This window comes from Buteo buteo, chromosome 5, assembly GCF_964188355.1.
Source record: "Buteo buteo chromosome 5, bButBut1.hap1.1, whole genome shotgun sequence".
NCBI lineage: Eukaryota > Metazoa > Chordata > Aves > Accipitriformes > Accipitridae > Buteo > Buteo buteo.
The window spans coordinates 17,510,572-17,530,727 of record NC_134175.1 but is presented as its reverse complement, the minus strand read 5'-3'; the positions used below and the strand labels follow the sequence as shown (position 1 = coordinate 17,530,727).

Here is a 20,156-nt window from a genome sequence, read left to right as displayed (position 1 = left end):
AACCTGGTGGAGCAAGACTCTTTCATTTCCATTTACATCTCAATTTTATTATTCCATACTTGTTTTACATGTATTCTGGAGAATGCTTTTTTTGTGTGCTTGCAGAAGACAGTAACTCATCTGAATTCTCTGTAAAACACTTACCCTGCTTTATCAAAGTGTTAGAAGGAAAGATAAAGTTATCTTGTTCCATTAAATATTGTAAGGCTGATGAAGAGGGAACAGTGGATACACTGTATTGAGTTTTTTATTTGTATTTTGTTGTTTTAGTTTGGTTTTGATATTCACTGATTGAAGGTGGACTAGAGAGTTTAGACTGAATGTTCTGGGAAATGCATGCCCAAAAGAAAAATAGGCAAGTAAATGTTGTACTTTGTTTCTGTCTGTAGTAGTGGCTTATAAATACACCAGTATAATGGTGGGAAGACAGTAGACTACTAAAACACTTTAAACAATACTTAATTATATAGTTCACTCTTTGTTATTTAGCTTTTATGGAGATACACTAAAACTGAATTTTGAGGAAGCAATCCAAAACCTTAGTAGTTTTAGAATAGCTTTGCTGGGTGATTTTTAAGCTTTGTCAGGTTCAGTATTTTTTATTCAGAAATATTTATTTGTAAAGCTTTATGTATGATATTTCTAAACCAGAGTCTCCTTTGTAAGAAATGCTTCCAAACCTGTTTCTATTTACAGTGAACATCAGTTTCTAGCTATATAAACTGATAATAGCTTATGTGAGGGTGGTACTTAAACAGGCTTCTGGGTGTTACTTTGTTCAGCTAACAAATCGGTTTTGCCTTATGCTCCTGATTGCCCTGATGACCTCTTATGATGCAGTTAACACTTAATCAGGTGAACATGGTAGGATATGATATTCTCTGTTCTTGCTCTGTTGCTGATGGAATACTTGTGCTGTAGTTAAGCCATTGAAACAGCTGGCCATGTTGTTTCTGTGGGCCATCTGTTCTCTGCATTTTCATGTATGTGTTGCAATGCAGCTGTGAAAAATAACTATATATTAATTTTTTAAATCAATTACTTTTTAATAAGATGAGGTAAAAGTGAATTCTTAGGTCATACGTTTGAGTGATAGTTTGATTGCTGTAAGTACCTAGTACTGATTACTTGGCTACTCTGTCTAACTTTGAATGGGTTTCTGTACCATTTCATGTAAATAGGTAAAGCTGTGGGTACCATGGTATGTCTGGAATGCCACTGAAAGTAAACAGGCTTGGCTCATAGCTTTTATGATCTGAAGGGAGTTATTATTTTCCTTAAGTGCCCAGTCCCATTTTAGAAGTGACGTAAGCACCTGGGAGCCCAAGTTTGATCAAAATTCACAGGACCTAACACTGTGGGAAGACCAGGTTCCTTTGAAAGTTCAGTTCTTAAATGTGGTACTGAAATGAGCATTTGTATGCTTCAAAATGTTTCTCTCTTTGATTTATTTTTCTGTGTTTTAGGAACTTTTCTTGTTTTGCCTTTAGTCCACACAACACAGTATTTTGTGGGTTATGTGCTTCTGCTATCGGACTCTCATGTTATTGTCTTGAATGCATTGTACTTAATGAAATAAAGCATCTGGCTTTCAGCAGTAATTTCAAGAACAAATAGTATATATAAAGAAATTTTTTTGAAATGTCTCTCTGAAAGTAGATGTTCATAAATATTTTGGAGGACCTTACATTCTTTGTAACTAGTTTTCAAACTATTTAAAAAACTGATTCAAATGCTCTGTAATGAATGGTGGTTATGGAGGTAAATACAACTAATTCCCTGCCTAAAAGTGATAATACTGCTTGGTTTTCTGTCTTTTCCTTTCCTACTAATGCTTTTTGTGTTAGTGTTGAAACTAGAGGTAGGTGGTTTACAGATAAAATAGAGCCTCTTTTATAAAATTGCTGCAGTGGGGAGATTCCAGGATAGATCCAGTTTGGAAACAACAATTTGACTGTTAACAAGACCAAATGAAGTGTGTGACTTATGCAGTACAGCTGGTGATAGGTCTCAGTAATTATGTAGCTATTTTCCCAACAGTGATAACCCTGGCAGTAGGGCTGTAGCACATTTTTGGTGTTCATTTCCTACGGGCACATTTTAATGTTGGAGACTGTGCATAAGCTGCTGTGTGGACATCAAATTATTCTATTGGTTTGAGGATTAATGAGGTTAAATTAGCTCAGTCATTTACTGTACATTTTATTGAGGTTCAAGCTGTTCAGGCTGTTGCAGTTAATATAAGTAGCCTAGAATGTTGCCAGTTAAATTTAAGTTACTCATCGGGGATCCAGAGTTCATTATTGGAAGGAATAGGACAACTTTACTTAGTGATAAAGTTGAACTTGAGGGGAATACTCTTCCCTGTGTTATTTGAAAGGCAAAACGAGAAAGATTCATTGCACAGCATGATACCTTGATAATACATTTAAGGGGTTGTATTGCTCTCTTTATACTTGTTCTACAAATGGAAGTACTGGTGATTAAAAGACTCCTTCAGGCCTTTGATTTGCATAAAAATAGTCTCCTGTTCATTAATGAAAAAAAGAAGTTTGACTCTAAAGAGGAAAGTGAAGAGCTAGGAGGAGTATCTCTGCTTAAAAACTAAACCCACTGCAGAGGAGAATTGCTGTGAAGACACCTGCTGTATCTTTGTTTCCTCTTGAATCAGAAGTTGTTGCACACAGAATGGTCCATAATATAGATGTTTTCTCTGAGGGTCTCAAGTCTATCGTATACAAAAAGTTCTTTGATATAGGTAGTACATTTACATGTGCTTCAGAAATTGTAGAAATGTTTGGAAACACCCACTGAAGCCCCAGTTTATGAGATGTTAGGGAAGAAAATCAGAAGTTTAACTTTTGATCTAGAATAAAGTCTTGGTTTTTATTTTGGGTTACAAAAAGACTATCTAACTTTCAATAGATTTTTGTACCCTTTCATGGGGAAAGGTAATGCTGTGTGTACCATGGTATGTGTGGAATGTTACTGAAGGTAATACTAATGTAAATAGGCTTGGCTCATAGCTTTCATGATCTGAAGGGAGCCTGTTTTTACCTCTCTAGTTTTCAGTGCTCTCCAGGTTAAAGCAGTATTGCCCTATTGCTGGTGGGAGGTAATGCAAATTTTTTGGGGGAGGGAAGTCTTCTCACTGAGGAAAACTTCAGTGGGCTGTGAATCTTTCAGCAGTACTAAAGATGGACCTGTTGGGAAGTGCAGGGAAAAATCAGGTCTAACTCTAGTTAAGACAGACAAGTAGTTATGAAATAGTAGTCTAAGACAAACGATTAATTTCTTTTCAAGTCATCAGATGCTTTTAAATCATCTTGGTTAACTGAACAAAATACTTGTGAGATAAACTGAAGTGCCGTCTTAATCCCAGAGGCTGATTATGTATCGTTTGTAAAAAATCAAATGCAATGTGTCAACAGCTTCTTTTCTGGGGGAGAAGGCAAGGGGGGAGCCAGCACAAAAGTGGAGTAGGATGCCAAGTCTGGTAGGGTAGCACTTTCCAAAACTGTAGACAAAACTAGATTTTGCTGAAACTTGCCCTCGTCCTGAATGCAGACATGACCTCATGTTCTTTGTGCGTTACACAAGCAGTGACTTTGATTAGTATCTAGACAGTAGGGTAAGGCTGCTATTTCTGTCATCATAGCTGTAAACAAGGAATCTGTAAGTGCCTTGCTAATTGAAATTGTCAGAAAACTCTAATCACGTTTCCTAATACAAGAAAATATAAGAAGGAATTATTTTGATGTTAGCTAGTCTGTAAAGGTGTTTAACCACCATAAAATGTTTTTATCAGGCTATCAAGCTAAACGAACTTCTGATAATTAGAAATAACAAAATTGTTGGGACTGTTGTATGCAGCCAAATCTAGTTAGTTTTACTGTTGTCTGCAATCCTGTACACTTCAGTAGGGGCAATCATTTCAAGTGAGGAAGATTTGACTTATTAGATATAAGGTAAAATGAAAATATAAAGTATGACCCCATAGCAATCAAGATTATATGAAAAAACGAGTTTGAAAGAGCAGGACATTGTTATAAGATATTTTGTTGTACTTAGCTTGATAGTGACTGCAAGTCTAGAATACTTGTTCCTTTGTCTTTTCTGGGTACGGTGTTTCATTTTTACCCTATTCTTGTTAGTTAGGATAGCTTGAGGGATTTTTTTTTTTTCTTGTGTTATGCTAGCTGAAAAATACCTTACCCCCAGGTTTCACAGTTACATTTTCAGTCGTTTGACACTTGCTGCCTGACTCTGGAGAGCTTCAGGATCTCTTCCCTTGCATGTTTTTGTGCTCAAGGCAGCCAGTTGCAGTGTCTGTCAGAAGAGCTGGTTCCTCTTTGGGAAGGCCTGAAAGAGATATTCTTTTTGTCTTTATCTTAGATGAAAATGTTTTGCTTCAAAGTAGAATGGATTTCTCTCTTTTCCCCTCAGATCTTTTCAGGAATACTACTTTTACAACTTTGCTTATAACACTTTTTAAGCAAAGGTGCACTATATAATACATTGCATAAATAAAACATAGATGGTGGAATGTGCTCAATATTAAGGAGAGATTCCTGAACATCCCACATTGGGCAATTCTGTCTTTCCTGGACCCTTGTCTGCTGTGAAATGGCACAGTACAGTGGAATTCCACAGTTCAGTGGAATTGCGTTGGATATGTCAACCTGACTCTTTGACCCTTTTAAGGCTGTATTTAGGTCTAAAACAGAAAGCCAGAATAATCTTCTATTTAAGACTTTATAAATTTTCCTAGAAATCACCTCTGTGGCATTTTGAGTGCTTGCTATCTTTTTTACATCAATTTTGTTTAATTTTCTTTCGTTTCTTGAAAGCCCAAAGAAAATCTCCAGTATCTGCTTCTTTAGTGTAGCATATTTGCTTTTCCACTTACATGTATGTAAAATACAAAGCATTCAGAACATTTTATTTGTTCTCCTTGGGAGCATATCACTCCACAGGATAGTTGATGCAGCTAGTGTCAACAACAAAACAAGTACATTGGCAGGTCAGTTCAGATAAAGTGAGTTCAGGAAGGGAACTTCAGCACAAAGCATCATTATGACAAAAATTGTTATGTCAATGAGACTGGGCTAAGAGGCTAAGTCTGCTGAAGACTCTTTTCTCATGGACTATGCCTTTGTCACTTCTTGGGTGATGCTCATGTTGAAGCTGCTGTGAGCTATGTCTAACTTCATTTTCAAATAGGGTGGTGTGGGGGGTCCTACTCTAGTAAATCTTCAGGCTCTTTTCTCTTACCTGTTACACCTTATCATCTCAGAGCGCTTCTGCACTAGGACAAGCAGATGTCCCACAGAACAGAGATACTAAAAGAGCTGATCAGGAGCTTTCTCATTAAACAGGATTTATCTGGGGAGTGGGTAACGTGATTTTATCAAAATGGGAGCTTCTTTCATATGCTCTGTTTCAGTGAAACTTCAAACAGGGAAACCCTGCACCCCTCCTAATCCCAAACTCTCAAAGTTTGAATGAGGAACAAAAGGGGAAGAAATAAAAAGCCTTGGATGTTAGATCTCCAGTTAATGTTCTCACTTACTAAACTGGATTCTTGAACTTTATTCCTGGATATACATAAGGAGCAACTTAGCCTATGAACTCTTAGCTGTCTTATAGTGGGACTTTCTCTGCCTTTTAAAACAGCCTCTGAATTTCATTGATTTTATCCCATATAAGTCAGGAAAAGTTTATATCTGGAAAAAAAATAGGGAATGATAGAGCAGCTCTGTCAAAAGCTCAGGAACGCTTTAGAACTTTTGCTACATGTTTCCAAAGTTGTTCAACACTGTTCCATTTTAATTTATCATGACTTTGAAGGAAACCTTAGATGTTTTCTGAATAAAAATCAGCAATGTTCGTTGTTTTGCAAAATGAGTATGCTGCACAAATTTTTCCCCCTAAAATTCTTGTAAATTTTTTTTGTTTCTGTTTTAATGTTAGGGAGATGGCTCTTTGTTTATCTGAGTGGGGATGTTGAAATAACTTTATGGTACACTTCTGTGCTAAAGGTCCTAAGAATATGCAATTGCCTGGAACAGTTTGAAATTGTGAGTAATAGGGCTAGTGTGTCTTCCCAGTGTTTGAAGCCTGACAGAAATTTTCTTCTGCACATGTTCCAAGCCAAGCAGATGTCATTTATATGCAGTTAATTAGTGCAATATCAAGCCTAAGGTGACATTTCGGCAGTGCTTTCTAGCTCAGAATCAGAATTGTGCTTTCAGTGTTCATGTGAGTCCTGACTGGCTTAGGGTATAGACAATGTTCATGTTTTGCCTGCTAGTTTAATGCTGTCCTGTCAGTTTGACTAAAATTCACGGCCTCTGCAAGGCTAGTATGGTAGTTGTACTCTGCTAAAAAAAAAAATGCAAGATGGGTAAGGGTTCAAAAGCGTGTAGAAATTTGGAGCACAGGAAAGGTCATCTCTGGGAAAACTTGCATTACTCTTCAATACAGCAGGTCCGGACAACTGCCAAGTCTCATGGTGTTCTTGCTTGCCTGTTGGTGTGAAAATTGAGCTAGTTTTAGAGACTATCCATCCCTAAATATGGAGTCACTGTCAATCTGTAATGCCTGGCTGTTTACATCAATAGCTTGAAGCAGATTTCAAAACTAATTGTAGCTTGCTGAGAAAGGGCCTAGAGTAAAGAAAAAGATGCACTACTACTTTAGCGGTCCTTACCATGTGCTGTTTATTCTCCCTCAAAGCTTGTTTGCTTATCTGCAAATGAGGACTCAGAATTGCAGAGGTGCTGTACTGTGTTTCTGAAATTTTCACTTTGGGCAGTGGCTTATAGCAAGCATGCAAAATAAGTTCGTAGTTTTGTAGCAAGTTGTTTTTCCATGCATCAAAATTAATTTAGAAAAAGATGCAATAAAATCTACAGAAGAAACTTTTAATACTTGACTTGTCAATTATTACCTTCAAACAAGGTTTCCCATTTCTGACATCAATTAAAATTCCTTATACTTGGAAAGATTCTGTAGTGGATTTGAAGGCAGAGAAAGCCAGGTTCTAAGCAAGTTGAAATTTGTAATAGTGTTGTTTGGTTTTTTTTTTCTATAATAGAGAAAAAGCAATGAGATGTGATTTGTTACTGTCATTGTGTTAGCACATAGAAATCATCCAGCTTCTCATGTACTGTACAAACTTTTATTCTTGACCACTGGGAAAGGCCATCTAAGAGTTTGGTTCGAATTTCATTGCATTTTTACAGTCGGTGACCTGTGTATAGTGTCAATCACATGTCAGGATGCAGAATTAGGTTTGTGAGTTGTAAGGTGCTCTCTCTGAAGCTGCCTACAAATTTGATGCTGTTGTGCATCCACAATATGTTTTTGCTATTTGTCTGTAATCACGTGCATTGGTGTTGTGGAAAATACACTTTTTTTTAAATTAAATACCTCATCAAAATGACTATATGTCTATAGCAGGCTTGCTTGTTTCTTGAACAGAGAAGAAGGTTCAGTCCTTGATCAGCAGCGATCACCCTTTGGAGAAGGACGAGGCGGAAAAATAATCAAATCCATCACACACATTTTTAGAAATCAACATAACTCTGTAGTATTCATTCACATGTTTTTGTCAGAATAAATTAGCTACTCTTCACCTAATGACAAGGGGGTTTTCTGCAGATGCTTAAATGTGGTGACAGGAAGTTTCTCCAAGTGATGTCTGATGCATAAGGGTCCTCATGCATGCCAGATGTGGGGGGCAAAAAGCATCAAGCAAGTGTATGAGCCTGACAATGTGGTAGTAAAAGGAGTGGTTGGAGTAAGCAGCACATGCCAAGTAAGAAAGGGTTAGCAGTGAAGGCTAAGTAGGAGCAGATGGTGAAAGATGGACAGTAATTGTGGAACTAGAAAAGTAATTGTTTTCTACAGAGAGATGTGAGGTGACCTGGGACTAGGCACTTGTGGCATTAGAAGATGGAGCTGCAACGGACTGGAATGAAAGTTGTAGGTGTGGAACTAGGGAGAAAGGATTTTGTTGAATGGTGTTTTCTTTCAGAGGAAAATGTTGAAGAAATTTATGAAGAGGGTAGCAAACAAGCCTTGCTCCTATTTTTAACCTCATCAAATAGTTCTGTGACATCAAACATACTTCAAGAGATAAAAATAATTTTAGCCAGAAATAGAAGTGAAAAAGTTTCCAGATAGCAGTAACATGGAATCTCTAAAAATGAGCTATTCACTGTACACAGGAAGACATGAATGCTCTATTTAGGTAAAAGTTCTGGTTTTTGCCACAGATTTTGGGGTGACTTATCTGCTTTACCTTTACATTAAAAATAGAGAATTGGACAGCTGGTAAATCAGCAGAAAAAATCTTCAGCTGGTACTTTCTAACACTGCACAAAATTCTGTACCTTATGCAAGGTGTCAATTCTTCATCGTGTTCGCTTAACGTATAGCTCTCCTTAGTGTTGTGCTTTGAGTATTGTTAGTTGGCTGTTAACTTACTTCAATATGCTTGCTTATCCTTTTCCACTCCAAACTGAGCTGGATTAATGTTATTCTGTGTTTACCTGCAGTTGTTTGTTTTTAATGTGTAGACACTCATAACATCTCAAAAGAATGAGTCGCTTAAGTAAGGTGGTGGATGGTTATGAAAGGGTTTTCTTCCATGCCACAAACCTGTGTTTTCAGATGCAAATATAAATGTTAAGTAAAATAGTTTCCACAAAAAGTGGAAAGTTGAAGCTATCTAGAGAAGCTTTTATTTGCATCTTCTATTGGTTGAGAATTTTCCCTTTTCTCTACTTTTGTATTGATCTCCATTGAAACTCAGATGTAATCCTTCAGATACACTGTAACAGGATATTTTAATGCCCTCTGGATTAGACACTTGTGCCTTGATATTGATCTCTGTAGCTTTGAATAATCATTATAGATGTGATCTAATACATTGTTTGATGCTAGGTGATAATGCCTCTCTTGAGGTTAGATGAATCACCTTTGGTTTCACTAGGAGATTAGAAAAGGTGAAGAGTGGCAATGAATAATGTGAAATGTTTTGCTTAGTTGTGAAAATTATTAAAACACTTTCTATTGGGTTTTCAAAAAACAGAATTATTATTTTGTTTTTCTTACATTGTTTGGTTTATGGTTTTGGGTACTCAAGAATGAAGTAACACACTATTGTAGAACTGAAAAACTACATACTAGAAAAAAAACTAGAACTAAAATCATGTATAAGGAACTCATTACTTTTCAGTCTTAACAGTGTTCTCTTAATCTTGTTGACTTTATTTTCCCCCCTTAATGTGCAGTGGTGTGTATGTAAAGAGTGTTTTTCATAATGTGGGGATTTTTTACACTTGGTGGGGTTTTTTTTTTGCTTGTGCTTTATTCATATGTCTGAAATACTTCAAAGTTCCTAGCTTTGGGCTTTGCCTGCAAAAGCACAATTTTCCCAGCTCTGCTAAACTGCAACTAAAAATGGTTGAAGGCCTTTTTGTTGTGTTTATGATGTTTATTTGATATTCCAAACCTCTTTTTTTGTTGTTATGACTACTAAAGAACAGTTGAACAATGTCTGCTTTAAGGTAATGCTTTTTCCAGACTACCACTTAAGCAGAAAGGCATGAATCTGAGAGTAAATGTGAATAAATGAAGAGAAAACTACAATTTTAAAGAGAACTCGGCACACAGTGATGAAAAAGTATGTGAACACTGCTAGGGATGTACAGGTATGGTTCAGAAAAAAAACCCCAGAATAACAGTGGAGAGGGATTACTAGGTTAACTTCCATAAAAAAGAGTTTTGGGTGGCCAGGTTGTTTAAAAGGCCAGTGCTGTGACTTGAATCAGTATTTTTTAGCCCGGTTATAGTCACTGTAGAAACCAATACTGAAAACGATCACCAAAGATCTAGGAAGGGTGAACAGGACAAAAATGGTCATAGCAGTTCTAATCTTTAAAAGAGGCTTTACAGCTGTTTGTAGGATGGACAGTGGAGTGTAAGCTTAAATAAATTTGTCCTGCACTTCCTTTCAGGATGGCAGTGAATAAAACTGGCCTAGAAGAAATTCTGCGAAGGTAGCCATCTCCAAGGTCATAAAGGGCTGATAGCATTGGAGGTTGATAGCAATTGAGGTTGGAAGAGACCCATAGTGCCCTGGTCAAAGCAGGTGCAGTGAGATCAGGTTGCTTAGGGCCTTGTCCAGTTGAGTCTTGAACACTTGCCACAATGTCTCTGGGCAGCCTGTACTTAACCTTTCTCATGGTGTTTGAAAATAATAATAATAAAATCTAATATCTAGTCAGAATTGTTTGTGTTCCAGCTTGTTTTGTGCTTTTCTTATGACAGTGCAAATGATGGTCAACTTACTCTCCAGCTGGATATTTTCCTACAAGGCTGCTTCCTAGATATATGTGTATATAGATAGATAAAGGTATAGCTATATATGTATTTCACTAGATCATATGAACTTGGGATAGTCTGGCTTTATGAGCTGAGGATCAAAGAAAACAGGCTAGAATGACAGGTTTAAAATGTACATGTAGACAGATACTATAGAGTTGAATATTTAGTCCAAAAGAAAAAGTTCCTTGTGATCCACAGCATCTGCACAGGAACGTGGAACCACCTGAAATAAGCCACGAGACAGGCAGAGAGATAAATATCTCTAGGTCATGTAATTCTTTTTGATGTCTTGATCTATCCTGTTTTGTCATCCTTTTTGCCTTTGTGTGCATTGACCAGAACAGAAATTGTTCCAAGATGTGATACCTGCCACAAAGCCATGTGGACAACACACCGCCAACTATCCAAGATTTCTGTTCTGTGTGTTGGCATGTACTCACTGCTTAAAATAAGTCTGACTAAAGCTTTAGATAATATCCTAATAGCAGGATCTTTCTAGCTCCCTTCCACATTTGCTCTGGAAGCAGAGGACAATGTAGCAATACTTCAGAACTGCTGAGAAAATTAAACTGAATTAGCACCTTCCCACTGTTCATAGACTCTGGCTTTCACTGTCAGTTCAAAATTTCTTTCTTGACTTTTTATTTCTTTTTGGTTTTGGATCTAGAAACAAATACATCTTTAGAGATTCTGATATTTCTCTTTTTATTTGCAGTTTTAGAATTCAGAGCCCAAATACAAGAAGTTTCTCGTGTACTATTGGCAATTTGCAGTCCTACAATTTTCTTTAAAGGGAACAATTTAAGGTTGTATAGGCTTCGCTTATGTTTTCAGCATTGTCCTAATATTTTTCAGATGATTGTGCTTACCTGTTAGTAAAACAAATGACAGACTTGGCATTTAGAGTTCTGTCAAAACCATGTTTGTCAACTTTAGGATTTATCCTTTGATGAAGGACTGTATTTGAAAAGCATGATAGTTTCCAGGCCTGTAGAGACTTATCAGATAAAACTGCCCTATATGCCTTAGATGTCCACTAGGAAATCATACTTTTTGTTACAGATGAATTAGAACTTTTTGAGATTTACTATCAGTGCTTTCAATAGATTCAAAGTAATATTCTGGATGTGGTAATATGTTGTTCTTCGCAGGTTTGCTTTGTTGTTGTGCTTAATGATATTCTGAAGACATGAGAGCTGTCAATAGGAATTGAGAAATCTTATTTCAGAATCTCATTTCAAGAAAACATCTCCAGGGATAAAGGAGCAGACCGAAAGGATTTGGTGTACAGTACTTCAGTTGTTTGCATATCTGGATAAATAATTGGACAAATACTTAAACAATTGGCAACATAGAAATAGTTTTTTCATTTTTGTATTGAAACAAAATTAATTATTTAAGCAACCAGGTTTGGCTATAAGTTTACTTTTTTCTGACTCCTGTGTATCCTTTCTAACAGGTGTTTTTTCATTTTTCTTTTAGGGCAGCTGCTTCTTAGCATTTAATTGTAGTATGTCCCTTATTTTGCAATATTTTCTTCAGGGGCGACTTTGCAGGCTGAAGGAGCTTGCTCATGAAAGTTGCATGACTTCTTTAGAAAGAAAGAAAGAAATAACAAGCATCACTCTAAAATGCATGTGAGTAAGCAGAGTTATTTCTGTTAACATGTCCTCTATGATATACTTATGGAAAGCCAGTTTTGTGCAGCAAACTCAACAGGTCAGAGTTGTGATGATTTATTCCTCATGCAAATATAATGAGAATAATAAATTTGGTTCAAAAGTTCTTATTAAAAAACCTTATGAAAATAATATTTGTATTCAGTCTCTGAAAAAAACCAGTTTCATATAACTGGTTTAGGATGGCCATTGTAAAATTGGACAAAACTTCGAATACTGGAATTCGGAATTATAGTGATTGTCACAACATATACCAAAGAAAGAGGTATAGGGATTCCACTCTGCACACAGGGTATAGGATGTTCTTCAAGTCATGAAGTAGTCAAGGAGTGCAGGATATTTTTCAAGCTGTAAATTCAGAGAATTACATTATTTCATTCTACTACTAAAAAGATAATGTTTCTCCTGTAGCAGTGAGGTTTCTTGGGAATTGGGATGCTGAATATCAAAACCACTTTAGTATTCTTATGTATAATAATATTTTTACTTGGAAGGGGCCAAATTAGGACTGCAAGGAGCTGTTTTACTCCAGGACATCTTAATTTCTTATCTGATATGTGCAGAAGTGTACTTGTGCGGGGGGGGGTGTTCTGTATGGGGGAAAAGAGGGAAGAGAAAAGGAAAGGGAAAAGCAAAGGAGTATGTGAACGTCCATAAATGTGTAGGAGGTGACCTGAAGTAAAGGGAGATTAAACTAACCAAATAAGTATATTTAATTCCCTGTTTTAGACAGATCACTTAAGAGAAATTTTTATATCTACCTCTGCTTCTCCTTACTCATGAACCAAACCTGTAGGGACCTGTTCAATCTATTGGCAAATACCATGACTACATTCTAAGAAGAATAAAAGGATACGTAAAAGGAAAAAAAAAGGGAGGGGGGGTTGAGTGCAAAAGAGTTAGTCTCACCTTAAGAGGATGGATGACTTTTTAGAGCACATTTTGAAGGAAAAATTATTGACAAATTTGGCAGCAAACAGCACATGTATGAGAGGTGTTTTTCCAAAGTGCTTCATGCGAGGTGTATCTTGTCCTTTTACTTGATAAAATAATTCTTTGGTTTAGATGCAGGTAATCGGGTTATCTGAACTTCGTAAACAAGTTTTTGTAAAACTCTGTGGGGAAAATGCTCGATAACGTGTTGAAGTGGTGGTTGATGAACTGGACAAGGAACTACTTAAAGGGGAGAGCAAGAAGCTGTACTGAGAAGGGAAGCATTAGTCTGTTAATGCAGATGCTCAAGGTTGGTCTTGAGACTGTTCTCCATTATGAAGGAAATGTTATGATACAAAATTGGGAGACTTTGGTAGCATGGAAGACTAGATGATTGTGTTTGAAGAACTGGATGGCCTTAATGGCCAGAATGTAAGATGGGGCAAAATTCTGTAATATGTAATGAAGTTTGTACTAATGAGAATTGCTGTTATAAGAAGCTCTTTTCAAAAACAAAAACCTAAACAAACAAACAAACAAAACCACAAAAAGACCCAGCTCTGGTTTCATCATTGACTCTCAGACCAGGCTGGCCGTAAACAATGAATGTGTTGAGGCTGTGAAAAAGGTTTGGTTTCAGTGCAAAGGAAAACATAGACTGTTATAAGATGGGGATTTGACAACACTGCAGTCCGTAAGTCACATGTGGGATTGGCAGTTAAATGCTAGGTTTGGCTGTGTTACTGATGTTGGTTTTCTCCTGAAGTATCTTATTTACCAAAGTTTTATGGCTGCTAGAAGGTTCAGGAAAAAATTTCCCAGAACTACTGTATTTAAAGTCCTGGTGGTTTAAGCTTAAGAAAATCATATTTGTAGTAGTTCTGAAAAGATTTTGTTTCACTCTGGATCATAAATTTCAGTGTCACCAATGTGACATTTACAATAAACTTGAAAGTGAAGAAACAGCATGGAGTCATTCTGAAGCAGGAATGGCATGATCAAGTGAGAGATCAGTAGCAACCTGTTGCTTAGAACACCTTGGATGCATAAATTAATGTCTTGGAGGCAGTTACCAAGAGGGATTTCACTTGTAGATATTTCCATGTAACTATGACATGTGGAAGAGTTTCTGAAGTGAATTTTCTCTCATGCCTTAGGAATTCAACATAGGTGTCTTTATAAGAAAAGTGGATTACTAACTTAGTTTGGGATTATCTAGCAGCCATTTAACAAAGGTGCCCTGGAGGCTCCTCTGAAGTGTGTGAGAAATTAGGTTGTCTACCTGCTCCTTTTCCCTTCTTGTTTACTTCTGTCCAGAGTTTTCATTTTGGGGCCAGGGGGAAACTTATTGTGGCAACTGGACCACGTATATTCACATCTGTTACAGAAGAGACAAGAACTTCAATTTTACTCTTGTCCTGGTGCGTATAAAATAGGCTAGAAGGCTGTATTTTTCTTTAATAGCTGCATTCCACTTCCTGTAACCCTTCATCTCCAAATCTGAGTAGATCAAACCAGATCTTTTCCTGTTTCATCATATCTGCTTTATTGATTTTTATTTTTTTCCAAAAGTATCTTGGAAAAAAAATATTGTCCCTGTAAAATCAAGAAGAGGTAAAATGAAAAATCATTCCCTTCCTTTTAATATAGCTATCATTGCTTTGGACAGAAGATTGAAAATATGAGAAAGGGAGAGGGTTTTTGACTCCAAGATGTGTCTTGGTTGTCTCTATGCCAGTCTGATCTAAATATGGCAGGTGTTCTAGATAAATCCCAGTTAGCCTAGTATTGGATCACTAGTTAAAATCCCCAAACCAAATAATAAAATAGGAAAAAGCTTTAAAATCCTTATTGTAGCATGTGTGCACAGGGGAGTATTGACATCTTTCTTCTAAACAGAAGGTTTAAGTATCAGTAGAACATGTCAGGCTCAACTATGTTTCACATAGAAGTAATAATACAATGTGAAAAGTGTGGATACTTTAAAGGAATCTATTTTACTTACCTTTCATGCAAAATACAATCCCGAAGGAATTTATTTTCTTTCTATGTTTTGATTTAAATTTCACTTATCTGTTTCTCTCGGATAAACTGTGGGAGATCTCTGAGGAAATTTGAGAATGCAGTTCTTGGATTCTGTAGACAGTGTCATTTTCTTTCCTTGAGGGAAGGAAGGGAAAGCAGCAAGGCATAATGTCATAAAGCAGATTAAGCTCATCCTTACACAGACCTTCTTAAAACATTAAAAAAATCAAAGCCAAAACAAGCCTACTACTGTATTTTTCACTGATTTCTATCATTTTCCATGATTTAGTGCTATTTGATCATATTAACCTAAATCACTCTGCATGTAATACATAATGCTACTATAACAATAATAAAAATACACAGTGGGGTTGTTCCCAAAGGGATCTTGTGCCAGTAGGTGAGCTTACAAACTTGACGCAGATCTGACTATCAAAATGAGGTCTAGCAGAGGTGCTGGGGTTTCTCGGGTTCTTGTACCAAACTACACGATAATACCTCTGTTTCCATTCCCTGCCTTTTCATACATGCTCACTTTGACAGGCATCAGGGGAATCACAAAGGCAGCAGATGGTCTGTGCATAGTTCCCTCAAGCATAAAACAACATTTCTGTACTTGTTGTCAGGACCTTAAATTGCACAGTGTTCTATTTGATTATTTTCAAACTCTGGATTGGCCATAGGGGCTCAGATGAGAAATATTTGCATATCACAAAGTGGGAGCAAGGGCTGAATTAAAGTGGCAAGCAACTGAATTGTAACTAAATTTTAAGTAGAAGTCATATGGGCTCATTTTTAACTAGGTTTGATGTTGTTACTTTCAATGAAAGCAACGACCTCTACTAAAACTTAATAAGACACAGGTTCTTGTGTACAGTATGTGTATGGAGGTTTTTTCCCATTTCCTCCTCAGTCACCAAATATACTGGAGTTGTTTGTTTATGCATAAAAAACTAGAAATCAGGAAAAAACCCCAAAATAACACTGTAGCATGTAAATGTAAAACATGTATTCAAATGTAGGTGAAAGCATATAAATTTGAAATGAGTTTATTATCCTTCATGTTATTCTGCTGCAATTCAAGTGAAAACAATGTATTAGTTCCTTATTGAATGCAATGCCTTTTTTTAAAAACTCAATTTGCTGTGCAGGGATTTTCCCAAGATACATTAGATAATGTCAATTTAAAATCTGTGTGTGAGTCTACAGAGATCTGCATGCAGATGGAGCTGTGGAAAGCCAAGGGAAAGATTTTCATAAACACACTGGGCTTAAACAAATTTGTTTAATTTATGTTTTCCTCCTAGCTCCAGTTTTCAACAACTGTAACTGCTTACATATTCAAAGTTATTTTGGGAGTGTTTAACTCACAGAAAGTGGAAATGCAGCCTGAACAAAAGGACTGTTATTTCAAGGGAAGAAGAAAGTGATGGAGAAAATGTTTTGCATATGGTGGGAACAAGTATGTAACAGGGCTGTGGAAAAACAAGGGTGTAAGTTCATTATAATGTGAATTCAGTCTCAGACTGAATGATTTTCCTCTGAGCACGAATCCATACTATGTCAAAGAGCTTGCTTTTTCCAATTTGTCCTCCCCTTGCTGCATGAGGAAATTACAGTAATAAAACACAGGATCTTGTGCATCTTCATTGGTTTTGGTGCATCACAGCAGTTTAAATGCCTTGATTTTTTTATAATTTAGTCAGCAGAAGAGATGGAGAAGGTAAAAATTTTGATTCAGATGACTCCTTGATTATTTTTTTTAATAGGTCGTAGCTGTAGTATTGGTCACTAGTGAGTGTTAATTGGTGTCAGAGGAAATTTCTTGCATTTTAGTAATTCTCTCTAGAACAGTGTACTTGAGGACACTTTCTAAATGCTTGGGCTGAGATTTGCCAGCTATTGCTATCTGTGTGTAGTCCTGTTGCCACAACACAAGGAATTAATGAATAAAGGGTCAAGATAGTACACTGCAAAGTTTTGAATGCTTTGGCAGATGTATATGGACAACATGCATTTGAGTTCATCCAAGCACTGATGAAAAGTGGGACCTGAGTTCATCCCTTGCTAGCAGAAACCAATTCTTGTGTTTTACAAAGATATTTTCTTAAGGTTAAAAAAAAAAAATAAATCTGGCCTTTTTGAAGGGGATTAAAATGGTACTAAATGCATCAATAGATATTTGTGTAGGTTATTTTTTGAAATAGCTTTTACAGATCATCCTGAATCTTGTTAATTCATCTGAGCCTTCCTTAATTATTCAGCATTTCAGCATGGCAGGCTGTAAAGTATGTGAACAGGCAAAACAAAGTTCCTGCAGTCAGTTTTGCAAATATATGAATAAACTTGCTTGGGGAAGAGTCACACCCCACTAGTGTTTAAAACCTGTGAGTGTTACAATGAATGAGAACAAGCAGGAACATTTGTAGAAACAAGGAATTTTAAGCAAACATAATTGTCATTCTAAATATGGGTTTAAGGGGCAATGCAGTGCTTATACAGCCAGGACACATATGGTATGTTAATGTGGGGGGTTTGGTGGTTGTTTTTTCTTGCAAATTTTTTTCTTTCTTTCTTTCTTTTTCTTTCTTTCTTTAAAATTAGTGACATGGTTCCAATTCTGAATAGCACATCTATTAGGTACTGGAGATACTTTAATATCTCATAATAAACATATGCCTGTAGTAGAACATGTTGCTTTACGTAAGTATTTATGTCTTCTGAAGCTCAACTATGTATGCTTTTTGTTCAATTCTGAAAGATTGCAACCACAATTGAAGTGAAATTGGTTATTTCAAGTGAACTGTTACAACTTCATCTGTTTACTCAGCTGTAATTTACAGCAAGAAATAAGCATGGAGTTTGGACTGAGGTCTGTTCCACTAATAAAGGGACATTTGAAATGATGTATCACAAGCAAACATCATAAGCATATATGAAATTCAAGTTATAGATTACTTGCTATGATTTCTTTTGTGGACTTTTATTAACTGACTTGTAACTTCCAAATCCTTTTAAGATCTTTAGCCACAATATGAATAGATTAGAATTAGGAATAAGTGGCAAACTCCATGCTGTCATTATGAATTTGCATGCTGTGCAGGATTGCCTCCCCCCCCCCCCCCAATTCCCCTCTTTAGTTGCTATTTCTCCACTCGTCAAAGACTGAGGAAGCTTCAGTAAACCCCAAATAGTGTGTTTTGTGGTTGTGATGCAACTACACTTGCTGGTTTTTTTGTGTGTGTGTGTGTGTGTGTACACTCATATATAAATATGTATTAAAATGGTACCAAATGATCTTGTGAAAGAAATTGACTTGGGTGGTTTCCTCTGGGTGGGTAGGAGTATCAGGTGCAGCCTGATAATAGGGTTGTGGATCATGTGAATAATCAGTGAATGATGTCAGTTACAAAACATCAGTCTGGGTGCATTTAGTCTGCTTTGGTCTTATCTGAAATCCCTGCTGTACAAGTAGCTACAACACCATGATTTATAAATTCACTTAAAGTATTTTAAATCTAGTACTGATGTGAGACTGCTCCTCGAAGGAAATATTTATTAAACAATCTTAAATGAGAAGGCTGCAGAGAAGAGATACATTTTGTCATACTTGCATGACAATACCTATGGGAATGTTGGAAACACTGGATCTTGTTTTCTTGTAACCTCTGTGTTGGAGGAATGATAAGGATTGAATCCTGCAAAGTTTTCATAAGTAAAGAGTCTTGAGAAGCTCTTGGAAGAGAGAGGACTGAGTACCAGACAGATTCTCCCTTTAGAAAAGGAACCCCCTGTCTGGTGGATGGCTAGAATGTTTTTTTAGTAATGTTGCTAAACAAAATAGAATTTATAATTTTTAAAACAAATAGACTTGTGTTCCACTAGATTTCCTGTATAATAATTCCTGGGTGTTAATGGTATGGATTAAATGTGAATATATGCAAGTGCAGTTGCTTTTATTTAACAAGTTTCAGTCCCAGTTCTCCGTTGCTGGCTTTTATAGCAATTGGGAAAAGCCAAGTGGCAGAGCAGTTTTCTGTGGATGGATGCTGAAAATGTCTAAGAACAGTGTGGTTAGTCAGTGGTGTTTGAATTATTTTTTTTATTCTCTAGCAGTAATCTCCTTTGAAAAATGCAGCTGGATGTGTGGAGCTGCTCCAGAGGAAGCTGGACTGGGCTTAGGCTGTGCATCATTGCTTCACACCTGTTCCCCCCACCCTGACAACAGAGGACACTTCTAGAAATCTGGGTACAGTACAACATAGTTTTTTACCTTTTTCTCTATGCATAACTAAATTTCAAAACAGAGTCTAAACAAACCTTTCTTGTCTAGAGCTTTTACAGGATAAGTGCAATTGGCAATGTCTTTAGGAAGTCACCCAAACTTTTCTCCCCTTGTTTCTTTTTTGTTTACTTAATGAATGAGGAAAGTAGCCAGTGAAGTGAGATAATTGAACTTAATGTTTGATCATGTGGGGAAGCTGTTTTGAAAAAAGGGTGTACAACACTTAAATGGAGTAGTTACTTGCAGCTAACTCTCCAGTGGGTTCAGATGCATTGCTTTTTTTGTAGCGTAGCTAAAGCTGTGCAAGCATTCTGGTCATGTCAGTACACCTAATCTTGGCTGCACTTGTTAACTCAGCAACCATTTTATGCTGACACAGCTGTGTGAATTTTGTATAGGACCTGCCTTATGTCTGTCTACTTTGAATGTATACGAGACCAATATGAAATCATCTTCTCGGTGTGTCCTTGGCATGAAATAAGAATGTCCTTGGGAGATTTCTTGTAAGCTAGCCAATTCTTGCTAGTTTTCTGTCAATACACAAAAATAAATTAGTCTCCTCTGGATAGGGCTCAGGGTGTACGTATGGCGGTATGTAGATCCTTTGGGGAGGACTGGAGCAAGCTACTGGTATTTTGTAATCTTCTGTCTGATGGTTTGGGTGTTGAGTTTTCAGGCCTCTCCTGATCTGAAGATGATCTTTGAGTATAAAAAAATAGTAGTAGGGCACTTTGCACCGTTGGTAATACTTATCTGCTTCTCCACTTTATTGCAGTGAGCACATAAAGCTGTTCGTTAGATATCTTTGCTATTACAGTTCATATTAGGCCAAGATC

General features: G+C 36.7%; 1 long non-coding RNA gene across 1 annotated transcript in view; it reads left to right on the top strand.

Moving 5' to 3' along the window:
• Positions 1 to 19,283, top strand: part of LOC142031087 (uncharacterized) — an 88,688-nt gene extending 69,405 nt beyond the window's left edge. The window contains exon 3 of the long non-coding RNA XR_012650400.1: positions 19,149 to 19,283. This is a non-coding gene — a long non-coding RNA (uncharacterized LOC142031087). The remainder of the gene's footprint in view (positions 1 to 19,148) is intronic.
• The last annotated feature ends 873 nt before the right edge of the window (positions 19,284 to 20,156 follow it).